Genomic DNA, 22,661 nt, shown 5'->3' with positions numbered 1-22,661 from the left:
TTCATAGGAAATCTTGAGGGCCAATATCTAATTCATCTTTGGGTGATATAAGCACATTTAATTATCTTAAACAGCTAGAATTTCATGGCACAAATATTACAACAAAAACAGTGTTGAAAGCTACACAGCATAAGGATAATGCCATATGCCATTAAAATATATTTATCTTAATTGTCATATTAATTGGTAGATCTTGTGGGCTGTAAATTTATCACAAGTCTGGTCTGCATTAAGACTGGATCATAAGATTTGTAACTGCAAATCCTCGTGCCACTTAATAGGTAAAATTAGGTGTCCCATTAATCACAGTTGTGACTAATTTCACCTATTCTGACATTATTATGAACATTATATAGTTGTTTTAATGTCTTCATATAAAGATTAGCCTAGCTGTTTTATTATGCTTGTGTCTTATTCTGTGATGTCTCATTTCTTTTGTGTAACTGCTCTTACTGATAATCAGTACATGAAGGAGTCCAAAGACTACCCTCTTTTCTTTACAGTACAATTATTCCTGTATTACATTGGAAAACTATGAAGGTGTCTAACATAGGAACTATTTTACATGGAAACAGTCATCAAGATTAGCAGCTAGTGTGGTTCATTAATCGCTAAATTTACAGAAAATTATCTACCATATAAAACACCAACAAATAAAACAGAAGTTAAGGTCACGGTCCAATCTTTCAAGATCTTCTAGATCCCTTATGCCAATCAAATACTTTTTGAGTGCATTCTGAAATTTCTTTATGGGCATATAAAGGTGACTGAGGATCATCATCTGGCCCATTGTGACAGCCTCACATTCTCTACCCAAAATATCAGGAGGCTTTGAATACAAAAGACATATCCTATAGATATCTTAGTCCGGGACTCTTGACCTCAGAGTCAACAAAAGAAGATGAACTGCAATAGCCATAGGAAGCAGATGAATCTTGAGAAAAACAGATTTCAGAAGGACCCTATCTACTTAAACAGAGCAGCTGTACCAGAGCTGAGGAAAAATGGTGAATCCCAGAATCACATGTTGATTAAAGCTGGAATAGTTGTCTTCTTTTCTGATTGCTAAACAGAGTAACTTTATTAGAATCAGAAAGCTAATTTTATTCTGAGACCTGCTCTGTTTCTGTGCATCTGTGTCTCTTTCTTCCACATCTGATACTTGTTGAATTTCTGCCAGGAGCCTGCCTGCCCTCTAAAGCTCAGCTTCTAGCTATAGATTTTAAGAAATAATAGGAGTGTTTTATACTTTTTGCTTCATAATGTACTCTTAATAACTTTTTGTAAAATACACAGCATGCAAAACAACATTACAGAGAATGGAAGGACTGACTTTCAATTAATCTGAGTTTGCTCTTTGTTTGTAAACTACAGAACATTCTCTGATATTCAGGAGCTTCATAATTCAAATTAATGATGAGTAGCTGTCTTGAAATTAGAGGTTAAATGAATACTGTAGGATGATCTCGTAGCACACTCTGTGGACCTTAGATCAGGCCTCGAGAAAATTTCAAGTTATTTGCTGTGTACAGACCAAAGTATAATTACCTCAGAGTCTTTATAGTGAAGTTACGTGGTATGGTTGTGTTGTACTGAGCTTCCACAGAACTATTTAATGCAATATGCTTCCTGGGTTTTCTATGACACTGGAAACTGATTAGACATTTAAAGTGTATGGTATTAAAAAGAAAACAAATTACAATTGGAAAAGAAAAGGCTTTTCTCACAACAAAGTAATTTTTCTTATCTGCAGCAGATCAGCAGCAGGAGTTAATATAAAGACAACACAAAGGTTAATGGCTTTAAGCTAATCATCATTCTAGGTGTCCCATGCTTGTTTTAAATGAGTATGTCATTCATAGCTGGATATCCATCAATTCATTCATAATAGGATAGGCTTTTGCCCATTAGGAACTCTATTCCTTGTGCGTATTTGCATTGATACTGACTCCTGCTTTACTAACTTGAGAGAGGCATAAAATGGAACTTCCTTGGAATAGAAGGAAATAAATTTTTTATATGTACAGGCTCCCCCCAGTCTTAAGGTCAGGTTTACTGGCCATCAAATGGAGTAAGAGTTGCCACACTTTTTAACTAACCCATTCTTTTTCCCATGGCTGTCAGTAAATTTACCTTTGGCTGCCAGAATCCAATTTGTGTTGGCAGCATAGGCATGGAGACATGTACAGCTTGTGCAGATTGCAGCCTATATCAGTACTTAGTGAGCTCTGAATTTCATTGCTAGGCTGTTCAGTACCCCCACAATGTGTTTCAAAGTCTTCTAGGCTCTGGTTTATTGTATTACCTTTGGCAGTCTGAAGTGCAGTAATTTATATTTGTCACAACTGCCCTTCAACTGGTGTGGTGCTGGTACAACCTTGGGCTTTTTTGTCTTGTCTTTTTTTATCAGTGAGAGAGTCCAGTATTGTGAATAATTAAAACCACATAAATAGTTGATCTTGGTGATAAAGCATACCACACTATATATCTTATGTAAAAAACATGTATTTTTACTTCTACCCTCTCATTTGCTTGAACTATATTAAAAAATTCTCGTCATGAAAAATTAAAGATTATAAGAATAGCCATTATTATCCTGTTTACTACATGCAGCTGATGTAGGGAGATATTTAGCTTTCTCCTGTGGAATGGTTTGATGTATATTTGTTTTCAATTAAATTTGCATATGCCATTTTAAAGAGAAAGATACTTTATTTATCTCTCTATTTGCTTTCATTAAGGAGGGAATAAAAGTTCCACGCTTCCCCCCGCCTTTTCCTGCATCACTGCAGGAGAGCTCTGTATTGTGCATCATAAAGAGATTGGGAAGCTGGGTAATTAATCATGGGCTTTTATGTAATAGAAAGTTTAAAATTCATTAGCTTTATATCAGAGCGAGTGTTATGAGGGAGAACATGTTGTGAATGAGAGGGAGAGCCTTATAATTAAGGAAGTGTGTAAATAATAATGAAAGTCATTAGTGCCATTCAGTTTCTAAGAATGTCACAATGTAATTGGAGCATTAAAGTGAAATTTGCGATGACAAACATTAATGATACAAAAGAGAGAAAATGTGGTTATCTTTAGTTTGACAGATAATGTCAGCTTTCTTGCAAGGCCCAGATGGTACACAGGAAAATGTTATGAACAGTTCTGTTTTAATATTTTTGTGATGTGATATTTGGAGATACAATGTCACAAACCTACTAGAAGGTTTACATTTGTGAACCAATAGTGCCTTTGAGTACAGAGTCCAATGCTGAAGCAATATATAGGGAAAGTCTTGTCACTGATGTAAGACTGTTTTTGCAATAAAGCTGAGTTGCAGTGTAGCACAATTTTGTGGCAGTGAAGTTTTCTGTCTGTCTCCCTCTCTGGATATGCAGTTTGAATTTTTCTCTTCTTCATATCAAAAAAAAAAAAAAAAAAAAAAAAAAAAAAAAAAAAAGAGAGGAGGAGGGAGAAAAGGAAGAAAATGATTTAACAATTATGCAGGAAATTATATGATGCTAAAATTGTACCATGTACTGTTCTTTCAATGAAGGGACTTTGCACATTGCAAAGGCTATAATTTTAGGGCGTGAAAAAATGTAGATTCCAAACAAAGGAAAATTTAAATATGTCTAGTGGATAAGGCAAGGCAAAACAAAAAGAAGGCAGCTGGAGAAAATTTGAGGGAACAATATTATTTTAAGGGTTAGTGACTTAGAAATAACTATGCTTAAGACTCCAAGACCTGAAAGGCCCAAGACCTCAAAATGCTGGAAGCCTAAGCATCTGTCTTTGTGTTCTGTTCATGAAGCAGAGTGTTGTGGGATTTTCTACTTCCTCCATTACTTTGTGTCAAAAAGAACCTAATTTTTATGTAAGCAGTCATTCATTCTTTACTGCCTCTTTTCTGCAGCCCAGTAGCCAACACAAAAGTTGATTCCACGTGTTGCAGATAAAGCACTGAAAGTTGCTACATAAATGCTAATTAATCTCATATTTGGTTGACAGTTTTAAGAAAAGGAACACTGGTCCAAATGAATGAAAGTGAAGGAGTGAGGGTGATTACCTCAATAAGGTTTTAACCCATTGCTCCTTGAAAAACCTCTAAAACTTCCAACTGCATGACAAAGGCCACATTTTTTCACAACTGACAGAACTTGAAAGGCTTTTTAAAAGACATGGCAAGAATTATTCTCTGCATACAGTAGGGCTGCTGCTACTTTTGGGATCACTGAGTAGGATGGTTCAAAGTAGAGTCACACTGACTGTACCAAATTGTGGTTATATATCTGCCTTTTCTGGTCATTTCTACCGAGGATGAACAAAACCAGCATGATGATACATAAGCTGTCAAAAGAGGTTGCCTCCAGTAGTTTGTAAAGGGCTGTTTTTGAAAAGTTTGATTTAGCACTGTCTAGGCTTTTTATGTTTGGTTTGACTCACTTTGTTTAGGCTTTTTTCCTAGTTTCTCCTGTTCTTTGGCACATCTGCACACAGTTTTGCATGTAAAGCACAACATGGCCTTAAAGGGGGCAAGTACTTGATTTCATTGTGAGGGGAAGTGATCTGCCAGAAAATTCTGTTACTCTCCTTACTCTCTCTGTTGTGGAGGGCACCCTCAACTCCTCTTGAAAAAGGCTCAATGGCCAATGTTTGTTGTTTGCTGCTTTTGTCACAGCATGAGTTAATAAAAGGGGGTCAGTGCGAGCCTCAGAGCACACACTGCAGTGAGGCAGAGTAACCAACACATCCAGGAGACACACATGCTGTGGCAGCAGGTTACACAGACACTGTGGCCAGGATTCTTTCTAGAGATTCTGATGGGAGAAGATTAATACTATTCTTAAATTTTTTTAAACGAAAACTGAAAAATGGTGTCTGGTTGAAGAGTGTCAACATAGTAGTGTAGCATCAAGTTACTTGCAAAAAATACCTGCAAGGTAGGTCCAGGCCTCAAATAAACTGAGAGCCTTCGGTTAAACTCTTACATTAAAAACATTAATTTCAGAGAAGACTAGACCTTCTAGAAGCACAGGTTAAGAGGGCACCATGTTCAGGGGAATTTCAAATGGAGAAGTTGGTGTTGAGTGCTCATGGTTAAATGGGCTGATTGGCACAGCAAATCTTCCTTTTTCAACTCCAAATCATTTGCCAACTTCACTTACTAGGTTTTCATATAGTATCCAATCTACAGCTGAGGTGATGGTCTTCTCTAAAATATACATGGTTCTGAGAGTTAAACAAAGCCTATGACTCCACAAGCATGTTTAACTGCTATTCTTAATATTGCTCTGGCAGGATTTCTGTAAGGTAAGTGGGGGTTCCTTTCAAAATTGCTTTTCTCTTCTTTCCTCCTCTCTGTCATTACTGGATCCACTTGCTTGCCCGTGAAGTTCTCTGGTCCCTCAGCTTCCTTTCTTCTGGGATACCTTAAGGGCAGATGTAGGTTTGTAATGTTTTAGCAGTGAGAAAGACACCAAGCACCTGTGTTGAAAGCCTGCATTACCCACATGTTATCGTGGAAGCTGAAAATCGTCACCAAAGCTTGTCAGCTGGCCGGGTGTGCTGGGAGGTAACCTATGCTTTTATACCTTGCTTTGGACAGAGGGCAGCAATAAAGACTTTCCTTGGTAAGATCTTGATGGGAAGCTGCTTTGTGTCAATTGAAGTTGTTAGTGACTCTTATGGCTCCTATGCCAGGGGCTGCAACTACTCTCCAGCAGATGCTGTGCCTGTCATATTTCTCCTTAGAGCCACTCTTATTTGTGAGCCAAACATTTCCTGGGCTCTTAGGTGACCCAGAGCCGTTGGGTTATTAAAGCTCATAAATCTTCTTAAAAGAGTTTGGAATTTCCTCAGCCTGATTTCTTCCCTACAGTAGTCTAATATGTGCAGGTAGTGCACATTCTCTACAATGAATCACAGATCTCAAGATAACCAACTCACTGCATTCCCTGCCTGAAACTCTCCCTCCTCCTCTTTTTCTCACCATTTTCTCTCTGCCCATTCTAACACCACAGTTCACAACACTCTAGCTGACTCTCTTCTTACTACTCTTTCTCTTACTCACCACTGCATGTTTTGTAGCTTTGTCCTGTCGTGCATGCCACGCATACATATTACAAAAAGTACTACTATGCTGAGTTTCTATATGAGAGATGCGTTTCTGTCCAGTGCAACTGAGAGCTGCCCACCACCTGAATATCTCATGCTGTCACAGCTCTTTCAATGTTGCAGCAATGTGACTGAGTCAGGATACCAGATCAAGCCCTTTCTGTGGTTGCTGTATTTCTTTAGAACATCCTTTTTTGAGCTGCCAGCCCATGAAACAGGCCACTGCCCCTCCTACACTGTGACCTGAAAGTTCTCTAGTCCTCCTGCCTGTAAACATAAGTTGAAGAAAAGGCTACAACACGAGAGACAACATGCACAAATGCTAGCTGTCAAAGCCAGAGTTCAAATTCCTGCTCATCTTCTTCTGAAAGTCACAACTGAGCAGTGCTGCAGGAGCTACAGTTTCCAGTCTTAAGGGGGATCAGGCAACTTTTTTTGTGTAGGGTGAGGAACTCCACACTGTAATATCCTTTTCAAGATATACAGATATGGCACATCAAACACTTTGAGATTTCTAAAAGAAACTAAGAGGGGATTTGAAATGTCAAATACAAAGAAATGATTCTTTGCTTTCAGTGTGGAAAAAAAAAAGCTGCCTCAGCCCCTCTAGCAACAGATTATATTTTTAAAGGGTTGTTCACTGATCTTTCTCCAAAGAAAGAATCTGAGATTTAGGTACCTGATCTTAATCCTAATGAAATCCATTGCAAAATTCTTACTGAGTTCATTGGGAAGAGCATAAACTTTTTTTTTTTTTTTTGTCAAATCTGAGCTACCAGTACATGCTTTACACAAATTACTTGGGTAATTTTCCTTTACTTGAGATGTTGTAGCTGGAAAAATATTTCAGCTCTTCCTGAGAAGTATTTAAAACTGGAGCAATTTGGCTATATTTACATGTTGTAAAGTACCATTTTAAACAGACACATGGTATTTTTAAGTCCATCTGCAAATTATGCATGATTAATTTGTTTGTAACATGTAGGACATAAAAGTGGAAAGGAGTTTAAAAATAAATAAGAACCCCTAAAACTGATCTCTTTCACATAAGATTATGAAAAAAATACATCAACAATTAGCTTATCATACTGCTGTGCCTCCAACTGAACAATTCTGTGACTCCAAAACACAACAGACTTTATATGGTAGAGGGTTTTTTTCACTGAGAAATTACTAGAAGCATCAGAAATGTTCAACCAGTTGTGCAAGATTTTATTAATATATTTAGTAACACTATGTGCCTTCTCTCCCAGGAATGGTTACAGAACTGCAAGAAGCTCTGTATATTTTTCTGACATCTCATACTTCTAGTCTGATACTGGGTTTTGAGAGCCCAGTAAAGTTTTCTTGATTCCTAAGTGAAATTGAGATATCATAGCTAGAAAGTGAACAAGTAATACAATCTGTTGTCATGCTTTGGAAATGCCTTGAGGTGAGGCATTTGGTGTTGTCCATAGGAATTTTGTGTACATACAGTTCTCATGTGCTTCACCTCTCTATGTTGGTTCTATTGCACAAGGGCACTTGGCAATACCAGAGTCCCAGAAGGCATGTGCTGCTGGTTAATTAGCTCGATGTTTTGCACAAGAAAGTACTTGGTGAAGTCAGTCTTATGTCTTTTATTTTCCCCATTACCCTCGAAATTTGGTCACAGACAGAAAAACGTGGCAGAGGTCTGAAGAGCTGAGCAAGTCCTGTTTCTGCTTAAAAACACGGCTTCTGCTGACTTTCATGAATATTAAATGGACAATTATCCCTGCTTATGTTTACAGATCAGGACAGGCAGCAGCAAGTGCCGTGGTTTGCCACCTCTTCAATATTATGATTGTGCAATGATTGTGATTTTTCTTTCTACAAAGAAAAGTCCTGAAGAAAGGGATGTAGGCTGCATACTCTGTCAGATTAGCATCTGACTGAAAAGGTCTGAGGTGACTTCCTAACAAAGGCAGGCAAATTCACTTATTTGCACATGCTGTGTTTGATGCTACTCAACATCCTGTGTTGAAAAACCACATCACATGACACTGGAGTGATACTGGGGCTTTTTCCTGATTATTTCCACTGGTTTTGCTGTAGCTGGCATCTTTTAGCATTTGGTAACTTGCTCCAGGCACATCCAGCCTCATAGGAGAGAGCGGAATGAACTGACAGACTACAGCTTGGATTATTTTTTATCTTCTTACAGATCTGACGTTTAGTTTTGGGTCTCTCTGAATACACTCCAGTACCTCAACAGTGGGAGACAAGCTGTGGACACGAGGCTATTTTGCATGTGCATTGTGTCTAGTCACTGGAGCAAGATTTCGAGACGTTCACTACTCTCATCCTCTTCCCTTCTGGAGGTGAGTTGCAAGGCATTTAGTGAAGGCATGAGTGAGTACTGCTTTTGTGTCCTGGTGCAGTGGGCATTCTCTCCCTTCTCTGGGTACCCTGCTTGGGACTAAAGGAGTGATGGGCAGCAGCCAGGTGAGGCCCTCTCCATTTCACTGTATGTTCAGAATAGTTTGGAAAGCCATCTTGGAAAATTTACTTTGGCCCATTGTTGAGATGGCTGCAACATCAAATGGCAAAAAAAGCAAAGAACTGGTCCTAGCCCCATCACCAGCTGTAGAACACGAGTGCCATTTACAGCCTCTCTGCTGGTCTTTTTGCTTTCAGATGGAACCTGTAGCACAGTGTCGGAACATGTTAAAGAATGAAATTAAAAGTGGGTGGAGCCACATGCAACCATCCCAGGAGGAAACCACATCAGGAGGTGCATTAGCAGAAGAGGTTTTGGTGTGCCTGGCTGAATGCCTCTGATCACTCCAAGCCTGCACCAAGAGCCGGCCAATGCACACCCTGTTGTGGCTCATCACTCACTGTATTCTTCCAGTCTGATTCCATTCAGCAGTCCCCAGTAAAAGGAGGTGTTCACTTCTGAGGGGAAAGAAGGGCTCCAGGGGTGCAAGGATAATACCTACTAAAGCAAACATTTCCCTGCAACTCTCTCCTGGCCTTTTGTATAATTTCTCCGTATTTACTGGTACGCAAGTTCTGCTATATTCATTCATCGTGGCAAACTGTCTTCTCTAACTAGGGCTTTCTGAAAGCACATCATGAAAGGAGTACATTTTTAACTGTGTATTTTAAATAAGAATTGTCTGTCTGTGGGAGTTGGGTTATTTGTATCACCGTAGACAGAAATGATCTCTATATTTCATAGGACGTTGCTGCTTTGTACTTATTGACTGTTTATTTTTCGTCCATAGGATTACTAATTGCAGCTAGTACCAGACACTTCTGTCTCCTTTCAGGTTATTGTAGTAGAGGGCATTGTACTAGATGCATGGTTATTCACAGACATGCATTTCCAGCAGCTGAATTGCTGGATTTGCTCTAAATGATCTATGGCAATTACATTTGGCATTGTACTGCTATAATTTACTGCATATTAATAGCCACCTAGCAAAGAGGTAAATGCCCTTTTCTCGGCTGGGTGCAGAATGAATGCCTGGATGTATTCAATTGGGTAAAACCAGGCCCGGGTTTTAAATGCATAGCAGCGGTTTTATGTATCAGGAACGCGTGGGCTGCTGAATTGCCTGTTTCCCTCTGCCTTGATGGTGTGCAGCAAGGCTCGGAGGGCAATATCATCAAGCCAGATCCTGGATAGAGCGACATGCTGGGCAGGGGAGGGGGAAGGGGATCATGTGCCCCATTTTTAGTGGCTCATCTGCTATCCCCCAAAATCTGCTGCAGGTTTGGGTGGGTTTTTTTTTGTTTATAACCCCTTTCAGCAGCTCGGCTGATCAGCCTGAAGGCTGTAAGGTTTCACCAGCAAAAATAAGAACTAAAACCACCCTCCCTAGATCCTTCAGTTAAAGATGTCCTCTGGAGTCAAGGCCCATTTCCTTTCCTGTTTATTTTTCTTGGGGGTCGTGTGTCGGGGGCGACAGGGAGTGGGTGGGAGCAAGTAACAAGGAATCGGAGGGGATTAACGAGCCTCCTTATTAGCCCCGCTCGGGTGCTTTGTCTCGGCTCCTGGCTGAGGATGGGCTGGCAGGGAGGGGTTGAGGGAGGGGGGGGAAAAACAATGTGACTGGAGGGGCCGGCACGCGGGACGCCACAGGCACACGGACGGGCGAACAGACAGACAGACAGGACCACCCCACACAGACAGACACCGGCCCGGCCGGGCATCTCCGGGCCGTGCGCGGGGCTGGGTGGGGTGAGGGCGGGCAGCGCAATGGCGCCGGGGCCGGCGGCTCCGGTGCGGCAGCCGGGGGAGCGGCACTCGGAGCAGCGGCGCTGAGCGCAGCGAGCGCGGAGCCGGCGAGCGGCGGAGCCGGAGCGCGGCGCTGCCTGCGGTCCGGGGCGCACCACGCTGCGTGGGCGGGGAGAGAGAGAAAGGCAGAGGGAGAGACTCGCAGACAGACAGTACAGCCCGGGAGCGCGGCAGATAAAGGACGGAGGACAGGGAGAGAGGAGCGAGCCAGAAGGGGACCCAGGCGGGAGCCGAGAGCGGACAGGCAGAGGCGGGCGGAGCGGCGGACCGGGCCGGGACAGGAGGCGGCCGGCGGGTCGGGCGGTGCCGCCGCGGCCACCGCGCCCGGCCAGCACCGCGGCGCGGCGGCGGATCTCCTCCCGCGGCGGAGGCGGAGGAAGAGACCATGTCTTTCAGGAAGACAGTCACTGTACTGTAACAGCAGCGTATCCGCAGCAAAATAAACAAACCGGCCAACCAAAAATACCAAACAAACAAAAATAGCCCGAGCCGCCAAGACGCTGGGGGCAGATCCCGTTTGCAGGCAAGGTAAAAAAAAAAAAAAAAAAAAAGAAAAAAAAGAAAAAAAAAAAAAAAGGAACTAAAAAAAAAACCAAAAACAAAACCCAAGGAAGCCAAAGCAGAATCTGTCGACATTTGTGTGGCGTGATGTTCTTTGTTGTCGCGATTTTTTTTTCTTGTCTATTTTTTTTTTTTTCCCAGCATGTGTTTTCTGTCATTTCGTTGGAGTCATTCGCCCCATCCCCCCCACCACCCCTCCCCGTGATCTTTTAATTTTTGAGGTCAGGGCGGCTGGAGCATGTGGAGCGGAGAGAGAGGGAAACAGGAACTGTGGATGGAACCGGGGGCTTGCCTTTATTGCGTGCGATGGGCAGTTATTAATAGCGGCTGCAGGATTCCGGCTCTAAGATGTGGTATTTACTAGAGGGGGAGGGCAAAGAAAAGGAAAAACGGGTGTCGCTCGTCGTGCGGCGGGGCAGGATGCTATCGGTGCTGGAGCGTGGCACGGGACTGCGGAGCGGCAGCGTAGCGGTGGTGACAGCCAGGTAGGGCGGGATGGGCTCGGCGCGGTCGCGGGGCCGCCTGCCCCGCGGAAGGCGGCGGCTTCGCAAAGTTTCGGCCGCCCGGCGCTGCTGGCCAGCGGCGCTGCTGGCGGCAGCACGGGCGGGTCGGGGTCGGGCGCGGAGGTGAGGTGGCCGGTGGCCGGGCTGGGGCGGGGGAGATGAGCGCCAGGAAGGGGGTCTGCGGGGGGAGATCGCCCTCCTCCTAGCCGTCATTTTAGCTGAAATGGATCAAACTCTTAAGGAAATCTCAACTTCTACTCGCTGATTTGGGAACAGCATCGCAGGATCCGCTTTCAAAGGCGTGTTTGCTGGGGGGCAAGCCTGGGCTGCTTGGACTGGCATTGTTCTTAAGGGTGGCGATGTGAGGGCAACAGATTTGCTTGATGCTTCCTTAGCATCTCTTTTTGCATGCAGTGGAGGCGGATCACAGTCGAGGAGTTACGGCCGTATTCTTAGGTGTCCTGTTTTCACAAAAAAGCAGTTCATGTTGCTCCCCTTGGTGTATTCTGCCTACTTGTCTGTGCGTCTCAGGCGATATCGCTTCTAAATCTAACCCCGACGTGCTCATCTAGCGCAGCCATAACGCACTCTTCTTTAATTGCTGTTATTTATTTTGCCTTCATTAGCCGTGTCAGCCAGCGGGGGGAACACGCTCAGATTCCGGGTGTATTTTTACGTGCTAGGTGTGTCTCTGCGCTTCCAGGTGTGTGCGGTTCTGCTTAAAACTCATCCCGCCGCCGTGTGACATCGCTGTAATTGTGCCGGGAGGGGAAACAAAAGCATTAGAGAGGGACACAAGTGCCTGTGCCTCACCTGTTTGACTTCTCTGCCATTGCAATGCTGAGCCAGATGCATGCCCGGTGCGCCTTCTTCTGAATGGCATATGCACATTTTAGGCAAGTACAAAGCAATTGAAGCTGAGGGTGATGGGGAGGGGGTAAAAAAAAAAAAAAAAAAAAAAAAAGAAAAAAAAAAAAACAAACCCAAAAAAACAACAAACCTAACCAAACCAAAACCGTACTGTAAGCTGATCTGCAACTTTTCAGTCGCATAATTTAACTGCACGCTGGTTTTGTTTTAGCAGTCTTCGTCACGGATCGAGGCAAGTTTGTGTGCACAATTGGGCTTGCAAATTGCTAATCTCGCACTGACTTTGCCTCTCAGTTCCCAGCTGGGCATGATTACCTTGAGAGCTGTGGTATCAGCACTGTCAGAGCATGCTCCGGTGGGGAGATCGGGTGTGTTCTATTTTTAATACTATTTAATGAAGATGCTTCTCACTCTGCAATATATGAAGCATAATGGAAGAGCAGAGCGATGATTGGTTATGGATACTGGAAAAGGAAAAAATGCAAAGGTAAAAACGGGAATCCCTCAAATATTTCTATTACATTAATGAAAGAAAATGCAGTTGTGCAGAAAGGTGACTGATGAGCTCATTTTAAGCTGAAGAGTTTTGTAGTGTTTAGGATGCTTTTTTAAAGTTATTTTTAAAAGTTGCATGGAGCAGACTAGATAGGTTATTTTGTGCTATTGATAAATCTTATTCTATGTGGGCATGCTAAAGTTGAGGAATACGCCATTTAATTTTTTTTATAGTGAAGCATCTTACAGTGGAGTAGTCCTAAAGGAACATCCTAAATATTTTTTTTCTTGTGATAACCACTTTTAATGATCAGCTCTGTTTACTTGGTTTTTGGTAGCCTCCTGAAGCGGGAGTTTTGAGTTTTTATTCCTTGCAGTTAAAAGTTAATTCAGTTGTTATTAGAAGTCATTGTTGCATGCAATGCTCACAGAATGCAAGCGCCTGTAAATCTCTTGTGAAGTGTTAAGGAAAATACTTCTAGTTAACTATGGTGTATGCCACTTGGCGAGATGCATGGAGATACTTTTGAAAACTGCCCTGTTATGTGTAGTGTACTTGTAGTCAGAAATGTATTTATTAGCTGTTTGGAAGAATCCATGCACTTAGAATCATGTGGAAAAACTCGCCTCGATTAAACATGTCTTCTCTAAATCAGCTGTATTTTCTTTCTGTTGTCTGCAGTTTTATGGGATGGTGGTCTGAGAAACAGCTGAGTACCACTCCTGCAAACTCCTTTTTCAAGCAATTATTTCTTTCTGCTATGTGCTAGTCGTTTTGACTGCCCCAGGGTTAAGTGTGCAAGTTTTGCACCACATTGTACCCATGAAGGAAAAATTGCATAATGGTAATAGAGGAAATACTGAGAGATTTTTAACACAGGTGTAATTACAGTTGTCAGAGAGGAAGAAAACAGTGCAAAAGTAACTTTGAAACTTCATTCTATTGAAGTAAAACAGTGGGCCAAATCATATTTTCCTGATGGTGCTGCTTTTTCTGTGGGCTTTACTGGGGTTATTTGCATGATTACAGTAATGGGACTTGGCCTGAGAAATTACTGTTATTAAACAGAATTTCAGGAAGTACATAAAAGAAACCTAAGAAGTTTTAAAATCTGCTGTGCTCTTGACTTCCTCCCAGGTTATGGTTTTGAATAACTAAACTTGGAATGAATAGCAGGGAAGAAAAGTGTACTAATTCTAGAATGGCTTACTTACAGTCTGTCTTGTGTCCTTAAGCATTGGTCTTGCTGCAGTCATTGGGAGCTTTTAAAATTGGCTCCGTGGTTTAATCAATGCTACAGACAGACACCAGGAAAAATTTTCAGCAGCTGTAAATTGATGTAGTTTCATTGGTCTTATGAACAGTGTAGACTTCCACCAGCTGATAATAACATCTCTCTGCTTATAACATACAAGATCTGTAACTCGCATTGAACGGTATTGCCAATTTCGATGGTATTAATTTCAGAATAGGGAAATGGTTTTGTCAGACTAGCAAAAGCCCTTGTTCATAGGGACTACTCACAAATGAGCAGATTGATTCAGTGAGTGCTCCCAGCTTAATTTCCTTGACAAGCTTTAAAGACAGTTTGTTAGCTACATGATTATTTAAAAGAAATGCTATTCATGATAAGTAATCTCTTTTCAAAAATATCATTAAAGAGTGGCCAGTTGAGAAGTAATGTAACTACTATGCAATAAACTTGCAAAATCCATTTGTCCCCTGCTTATTCATTTATTAGATTTGAAGTTCTGTATTAATGTTCTCAGCAGGTAGTAAGTCAAGCAAATGGGTCCCTTTTTCTTCTAGAAGATTGAAACATTCATCAAACAAGTAATACATGGCAAAGACTCTGTACATTCCAATGGAGAGCACTTGATTCTGAAGATTTAAAATACTGTGTATGAATATCTGTGTGGTAACATGCATTTCTAGGACACATTCTATTTTGATGACAAACTGCAATCCAGGTAAGTTAGATTTTCCCTAATTAAGGCTGGGTAAATTGAATTGCAGATAAATTATGCAAACCATCTGAGGTCATGTATCTAGTTTTTGACAGTCATCAAGTGAGACCTATTCTGGTCTCCAGGCTTGTAATTGGGTCACCTCTGGATTATAAGTTTCCCTGATTAATTGCTCGTGTTTGTTTTCTAATGTTTCCACTTGATACATGAAATGCTGACTTTCAGAAACACACAGATGTAAATTTGTAATCATCAAAGTATTTTATTTTACACAGTAATTCAGTGGTAAGCCCTTCTAACAAGGAAGTAACTTCAGAACAAGTGCAATAGTGACTCATCTCTGTTTTGGTTTTTGTTTTTTTAATAAATTAAACCCGCCTATAAATTCATCTAGGCGTACTGCTTACTGTTCGTGGACAGAATATGCTTTTCTTGGGGTCTTTCTTAAGAAGGAGGCTTAAACCCAAATTGGAACAATATGGCTTGCATGAATATGCTGGTGTTCTCACACACACAGACACTCAGTTTATTAGAGAAAGGAAAATGCATTATGCTATAAAACTACAATGCTTTCAGTTTTAATTAAAGCTGTGTTTTTTTAGTAAATAGCATCTATGATGCATTCTTGCAAATTCCTCACTTGTCACTGAAGGTCCAGACTGCTTAGTTGGAGGACTTTACAGCTGCTTAGATGTTTAACGTGACTCTAGCTTTAGGGTTCATGTTTTCTCATCTGTTGGATTTACAGTAGGCAAGCTGGATGATTGAGTAAATGGAATTTCCATAGCTTATCTTAGTTTATGAGAGCACATAAATAATCTGTATTAATGCTTAATGTGTGACAGATAGTCCAAAGTTACGAATTGGATTGATTCTAGGGGAAGAGCAGTGGACCTCTCTATCACCGTTGGGGAAAATACCCCGAGCAAACACTTCCATAATGTCCTGCCAGAGCTGCCCTCTTCCGCCTGGAAGTGATGTTGCTGGTATTTATTACTTCTTCCTTTTTTTGCTGTTGTAGTTTCTGGGCTTTCAGGTAATCCACCATCAGTACACTTCTTTTTGGTTCCTTGGAAAAAGTTGTTGTGGAAAAGGTCTCCAAAATGTGCAACTTTTTAGTCACATGGTGGGATCTTAAAACTGTTCAATTGTTCTTTGTCTTACATAGGTAATGACACCTACTACATAAAAATACATAACATTGCTTTTTTGTCCTTTTTTTCCTGGCTCTTACACGTTAATCCCTGTTTCTGAGAGGAAAAAGCAGACTAAATACAGAGAGAAATACATAAACAAGAAGTAAACGAAGTTGCTTTTTACCAGAGTGCGTTCATGATGGCAATTGCAGCTGTGGTAGACATGGTCAAAAGAAGCCCTGAACAGGTCGTTCGGTTTGTGCTGAAGGAAGATGCGAAGTGCGAGAGAGCGATAATGGCATATATCATGACTAAGCTGAAATGCAGAAGGCACAGTTAGGCAGTGACAGCTGGGAATTTGGAATTTATGATTTCGATATCCAATTACTTTATGAAGCAGAGGGTTTAGAGTACTTTCTAGTTACTGGCAATGTATGCGGGCAGTAACCACGTAAGGCTGTTTTTAGGGCAGACATTCACATAGCATATGCTGAAATATGTAAGGTGAGAAGTGCATTTTTGTAAGTGAAAGAAATTTTTCACAGGGAAATTGGGACACTTATGGATCAGGTCAGATGTCTGATCTTGATCTTTTAAGGCCAAGAGTCACAGATAACAAAGAGTAGTGCCATGAGAAAGCAAAGTCCTATAAAAGTATTTTTGTAATTTAATGCTTTCTGCTGTATTCATAATTTAGTCTTAGACAATACTGTGATTTATTTATGAGCTGTTTATACACTGCCTGTGTTAAAATTCTAGAAGCTTAGTAGTAACTTGCAATTGATAAAACTGCCTTTTTCCAAAGTTGGATGTCTTCAAGTCAACGGAAAACTTAAACGGTTGGCCAGAATGTGTGACAAAAAATAGCAATTAAGAAAAACCCCAGCAAATACTCCCACACCCCTCCCCCCCAATTAAATGCTCTGTTTTATGATTTCTCAAGGTTTTTGTCTTCTGTTTGCAATCTATCCTAAAACATAGAATGCAAATATATACAAATCGCCTCCTTTCAAGCTTCTGCGTATCCCAATTTTTACACCCATGCAGCAGGGTTTTTACTGGATTCATAAAATCATCAGAGCCAGTTTTATATTCTAGGATTTGAACTCTGTCATCAAAAGCATGCCTGAACAGCTAATAATTTCGTGAGTAATGAATCCTGTTGCAGTATTTGTATCTTTATTGCCTCATGAGTTGAAGTCTTGCCGTGCCTTCAATACATTTTGTATTGAAAAGAAAGCATTTTGTAAGTTTTCATTAATAAATACCAGTCAGATTGTGCTTTTCTTCACAAAAAGGAGTCCATGCATCTTGGGTTTGGTGACCTGCAGAGCTTCTTGTGGTGTAATGCTGTTTTTACTGTGAAGAAAGTTATCACAGTTTGTTCCTGTGTAAAGAAGGATGGCAAGGCTTCTCAGTACAATGAAGCCAATGAGGGTCAACTGCAGTGATTAGGAGCATTTTATAAATACAATTAAAATATTATTAATTAGCATGAATTGTTCAACTGTATATTTGATTCAGTGGGAAGTTTTACTGGAGAGCAAACTTCAGTGGTGTTGATGCTGTCATGTGAAATAGGTACAGCCTGATGTTCTTCTGAAGATTATGCCTTTGTGCTTTTTGGGTGTTTGTGCCATTGAACTTTATTTGAAGTGCCTGAAAGTAAATCATAAATTGCAGTGGTACAACTATACCTTGAGGTTTTTTCCATTTTCAAGTGACTGTTCTGTTTCTAAATACATTGCCATTGGCATAACATTTAGAACAGTTTAAATGAGGCTGCTTAATGCATTATAAAGTATTTGTCATGGAGTCAGAAATGTTTATGGTGTCATAAAAGCTTTAAGGGAAACGCATCAAAATAAATTGGTCCACTCTGAAGGCTCACTACAGATTTTAATGTAAGCCCAGGAAATGTCTGATAGCTTTATGATTTGTGTATTTTAAAAACCATGAAATCTGAAGTGAGAAGGTCTTACTTGCATGCTTTCAGGTTTTGTTCCTTTTGGAAAATTCAGAGCCTTCTTCTGCAAACACAAACAAAGGAGGGGACATTCTGAATATTGATCTCTAAGGAAAGCCTAATGAGTGATTTAGGGCATCTTAAAGTGCTGTATTTCATAATGCATACTGCTGTTAGCATCTGGAAACACTAACAAAACTATGTTTGATCCAGGTATGCTTTTTGGGGAAGCTTTAACTCATCAAAAATGAGAGTAAGGTGGAAAACATAATGTATTTACTTGCTTTTTGTGTCTCAATATGCTTTTCCACTATGGTGTTCTACAACTGAGCAGCAAAATGGAGTGAACTCTAGTGACAAGAATTATGGCAAGCAGCATAAGAATCCTGTTAGATACGGAAGACAATGAATTATTACTGAGGGATAATGCAACTTGTGTTTAGTCTGTGTGCTGTTGAAAATGACTGCATTTGAAAGAAGTCCTTGAATGACCTGCTTCTTAAAGTAGCCCTCTCAAAAGTGGAGGCTGAGATAAGGGAGTGGTGGGATAAGGTTATAGTGGAGGATTAAGTGCTAGTAGTGCTGCTTGCGATGTGAAATCAGGTTAAGGGGCATCAGGAGGACAGCAAAGGGAAGTGGAACTTTCAGAAGAAAGTTGTCTTTCCCTGAAGAATAAGTAATTGGAATTTTGAAAAATGCAGAGAAAATATATTGTTGTGTAGCCTCTTTTCAGAATAATTTGTTTTCTGATTTAATAACAAAATAAAATTCCTTATGCATGATGTGTTGTGATGCCTGTCTTTGCATGGAAGATCAGGACAAAACGACTACTGGTCTGCAACCACGCCTAATCTCACTAAATCTGAGGTTACCGAGGTTGTAAATGATCTACATATTCTGATTTTTGCTGTTGCAGAATTGCTCCTCTCTGCCACCTATCTGGCAGGAGAGAAAGGAAAATAAAATTGTCGCCAAGGTCCGAGGGCAGCTCCACGGTAGTGTGGGCTAGAATGGGACTTCTTAGCTGGGCTTAATATCAGTGTAAGAAACTGGTAGGTAAGTCTCGGGAAGACATGCAAGATCCTGTATTCTTTGGTATGTAGCCAGTTCTTCTATGAAAATAAATTTGTTTCTGTCCTTGGTACCTCTTCTCTTGGCATGGCAGTACCTCATAAGTTAGTCAGATATTTGCTGGAATAGTCTAATGTGCCCTGTGAGTACATAAATCCTCACCATTCCATAAAGGACTTTCTATTAAGGGGGAAGGATTGGTAGGAAAGAGCAAATTGAGACACAAACCTCGATGCTGCATTTGAGCTGAATGTGGTTCTGCTGCCTGTAGGCATGGTCGTGGGGCTGTGGTTCCACAGACACCCTGTCCACTCGTTCTTTTGTCGTGACGGTTTCCGCAATGCGGGAGGAAGATGCGGCAGGCACCTGCCTCTTTCAAAGCCCACGGATTTCTTTGATGTGTTTGTTACTCAGGGGTTTTTTTTGATTTTTGGTTGTGGGTTTTTTTTTGTTTTTTTGTGGGTTTTTTTTTTTTTTCTTTCCCCCATGAAGTAGACCAGAGAACATAATTCATACTCACAAGGCTAATTACAGTTTTTACTCTACAAATCATTATTTCTTAGAGAGCTGTGTGTTCAAAGAACTGCTGCTAACCACTATTTTCTGTGCTACAGTTATGCTCAATGTCCAGGCAATGCGTGCTGAAATGTAGATGCTTTTGGCACCCATTCCTGTTTGTGTTGTTTGATAACATACACTTGTGTCACATCTTTATTAATACTGTCAGGCACATCAAAGCATCTGTAATAAAACTGCATCAATAGAAGAGCATGTCAGAAAATGTGAGAGTTAAATATCCGCACTTCCTAACAAAACTTTTTTATTGATTAAACAGCACAATTTCAGTATGTGGAAAAATGAAATCAGTTCTAATTATTTCAGGACTTCGAGAGCAACCTGAGTCTTAGCTTACCTGTAAAATGACAGCAGACTGAACAATTTAGTGGTATATTATGAGAAAATTCTATGATGCAGGCATGTGTTTGCTAGGTTTGCATTGACTGGGATCATAACAAAAGAGGAGCACAAGTGACCCACGTATTTCTGGTGCATAGTTGAATATTCTCCTGGAATCTGTCATTTATTACCCATACTCAGTAGCTGGAATGAGGCTGGCATATGATGTGACATACCAGTGGTCCTCAGAACATCAGCTGCATGTACAAGCAATTTCAGTGTCTGTTCACTGCCAGACAGATGATTTTAATAAAAGGAATTCAATGGCTCTGTTTTTGACCTAAGATGGTTTTTTTCGGGACCAGTAACTTGATGTACTATTGTATTATAAAATTAGAGGTAATTTCAATTAACTTTGTCACCTCAGCAGAGAAAATAAAAAATACAGAGGGGAGCTAATATTGCATTCTTTTGTCAAAGCTGAATGTGTGAAGTAAAGCATACTGAAGTTAGGAGACTTGCTGCGTCCCTAGGTGTAGCATAAACAAGGCATTTTCCTAAAACTAAGTCCATAGCCCTGATTTGAAGTTTGCTGAAAGTTCAGGAAGATAAATATTGGTGGAATTCACCACAGTCGCAATGTAAACTCTTGTTCTGCTTTTTGATACATGATTTTCAAGCAGTCACTGGCATGGATGTCTCTGCCTCTTTTTCAGCTGTTTCGACACTTTCATCAGTTGTCTCTATTCTGCTCCATATATCCTCTGGCTGTCCTTCATACTGAGCCTTTGCTTTTTTTCTAAGTAGTGCCCCTTATGCAAACTTCACTTTGTTAAACTGACCTTCTGGCTTTTCAGGGGTTTTCATCTCATTTGCTCACATTTTCTGGTTTTTTTTTTTTTTCTTTTTCTTGCCTTTTTCTATGTCAGTTACTTGCCCCTGTTTGAAAGAGTTGAAACCTTTGATTTAATAGTCATATAGTGCTGCAATTTCTATAACAGCCTTTCTTGATAGATTTTTGGACCTTTAGTTTATAATAAACATGTTACATAAAGCTGTCATGCAGAATATGCCAGTTCCCAGATCTCTTGGACTTTGTTCTGGTATCTCTTAAGGAGAGAGTGCCAACAGGTCTTGTTGCATTTGTGAAAGAAAAAATTCTGTGGTGAAACCCAGAAAGACTCTGTGCTTTTGAACTTCATATATGGAGCTCCTGTTGGTGTATCTTTGGGGCCTCCATCCAAATTCAATAAACTCCATAAAATTGTATGTGTGTCATGCTCCTGGAAAATGTTGCATCCTGTACTCTATTCAGATTATTTTGGTTTTCTGGGACTAGTAGTATTTTCAATAAATTTGTCTGTTCCCTAGAAAATAAAATATAATGGAAATTACCTAGACTAAATGCCTTTGACAGTGTTTTTCTTGTCAAAGACTTATGTGTTGGCTCTCTGACCCTTTGGATGGACTTCTGTATATGTTGTGAGCAGTATGACACCTAAAATATTACATTGGATGCAGTTTACTGTGTTACTGTGTTGTACAATGAAAAAAATGGGAAAATGACTGGAGTTCTTACATATGGAGAATTATTTTGTATTTCATGTCTGTACACTTGTCAATAAGCTTGGAGACTGCACCAAAAGCTGAAGGACCTCTGATTATCATGATGGCATGGCCCCAGATCCTGGAGGAAACTGATTGATTGTAAGGATTGTTACCAAGGCAACTAGATGTCCACATTTGAGGACCTGTACTACATACATAATCCATATATTTTTTTTGTGAAATGCATATATAGTAGCTCTTTCTAATGACAGAAGTAAAGGAACTGTTGGCTGAAATTTCTCTCTGTTGTGTTTGAAAGTACATGGTTTGCTGCCATCATCTAAAAACTGAAATTTATTTTCTCCTGTATTTTGTTTCTTTTTTTTTTTTTTTCCCTTGCTGCTGAGATATAGCAGAATTGCCTGTATTCAGCTGCCAATTATGGATTTAATTCAGTTATTTGTTTTTCAGTAATCTGATTGCCATTAGTGCCTAGTTCACTAATTGCTCACTGTACTCGGTCAGTTTATTATGAAAGTAACATTCTGAAATGAAACCTAATAAAGAAATGATGGCAGCAGTCTGAACAGATGATGTATAGTAGTTATGAACTGAATTTTTTTTTTCTTTTGATGGGTTAATTTCCAGACCGGCGGACAGTCAACTCAGTTATCTCTCAAGTAGCAGGAATGGAAGAAATCTCTTCTCATTGAAAAACAAAATTCTGTTGTGTGGAGTCATTCCATTTTTTAGAGCGCTGTCATGTTAACAAGCTATTTATTCCACAAATATTAGTGCCTATGCTTTTGTCGATGTCCTTGGTGGTAATTTAATTCTTGAATCCAATTGTTTGGCAAGGAGATGATTTGTGATGTTTAAAAGCATGAGTGCAAATGTCTCTAGTACCACAGACTTGGAATGCAGTGAGAGGGATTTTTTTTTTCACATAGTCGAGGTTTAAGTTGACTGATCCTTATTTTTATTGACTTGATTCTCTATTCTTAATCCTTGTAAATAAGGGCATGAAAATATTAGACCATGTAACCCTATCACTGCAACTGAGGCAAATATACAGCAGGATCTGGTTTCTGAAGCAGGAGGCTGAAGATGGCAGAAGATCCTTCCAAAATATGCATCCACATATTTTGTGGACTCATAAGCTCAAGATCTGGCATTTGTATTTCTGAGCAAACTATGCTGGAATTTTCCCCAAGTGACTGCATTATCAGTCTCCTGCTCAATTGCCTTTCCAGTGCAGTGGAAACGAAACAACA

General features: G+C 40.4%; 1 protein-coding gene across 10 annotated transcripts in view; it reads left to right on the top strand.

The window, feature by feature from the left end:
* Positions 1-8,319: 8,319 nt before the first annotated feature.
* The window catches only part of ARPP21 (cAMP regulated phosphoprotein 21), a 141,949-nt gene continuing 127,607 nt past the window's right edge, over positions 8,320-22,661 (top strand). For 4 of the 10 annotated variants that reach the window (XM_066322158.1, XM_066322186.1, XM_066322166.1 and 1 more), the window contains exon 1: positions 10,473-10,900. The gene's annotated coding sequence lies outside the window, so the exon portion shown is untranslated. Of the gene's footprint in view, positions 8,448-10,472; positions 10,901-10,927; positions 11,419-11,479; positions 11,560-22,661 lie in introns of those variants that run through there. The other 6 variants (XM_066322192.1, XM_066322178.1, XM_066322140.1 and 3 more) reach the window with 5 other exon arrangements.

This window comes from Sylvia atricapilla, chromosome 1 (assembly GCF_009819655.1).
Source record: "Sylvia atricapilla isolate bSylAtr1 chromosome 1, bSylAtr1.pri, whole genome shotgun sequence".
NCBI classification, from domain to species: domain Eukaryota; kingdom Metazoa; phylum Chordata; class Aves; order Passeriformes; family Sylviidae; genus Sylvia; species Sylvia atricapilla.
The sequence above is the reverse complement of the archived record's forward strand: the minus strand, read 5'-3'. Positions and strand labels throughout refer to the sequence as shown.